Below are 418 nucleotides of genomic sequence, written 5' to 3'. Positions count from 1 at the left end.
GTGAATTATGATATTGATGGGAATAAGTGTTGTTTACATTATATAGGTTGATTAGATAATGGTTTATGGGAACAATTGACGAGTCTGGTTATCATGTGAAGTAGATAATTGTTTATGAGAACAATTGATGAGTTTGGTTATATTACTTATGTAAATTGGATAGTTGTTTATGAGAACAACTGATGAGTTATAATGTAATATGTTTTTTATATATGAACTGTTTTTCATATCTGAGTGTAATATTCTGAGTAAGTCCACAATGAATTTATGTTCATTAGATGTCTTACTTTCTCTATTTCTCTTCTTTTTCTTTTGCTTGCTTTTCGGACGTGTGCTCGTCAGGTAGACAACTTTGCTCGGATTTGGAGCTACCCGTCCGTGACGTTCCAGGAGAGGGCATGAGGAGAGGCAGTACCCT

The sequence above is a fragment of the Lupinus angustifolius genome, chromosome LG11, assembly GCF_001865875.1.
Source record: "Lupinus angustifolius cultivar Tanjil chromosome LG11, LupAngTanjil_v1.0, whole genome shotgun sequence".
NCBI classification, from domain to species: domain Eukaryota; kingdom Viridiplantae; phylum Streptophyta; class Magnoliopsida; order Fabales; family Fabaceae; genus Lupinus; species Lupinus angustifolius.
The sequence above is the reverse complement of the archived record's forward strand: the minus strand, read 5'-3'. Positions refer to the sequence as shown.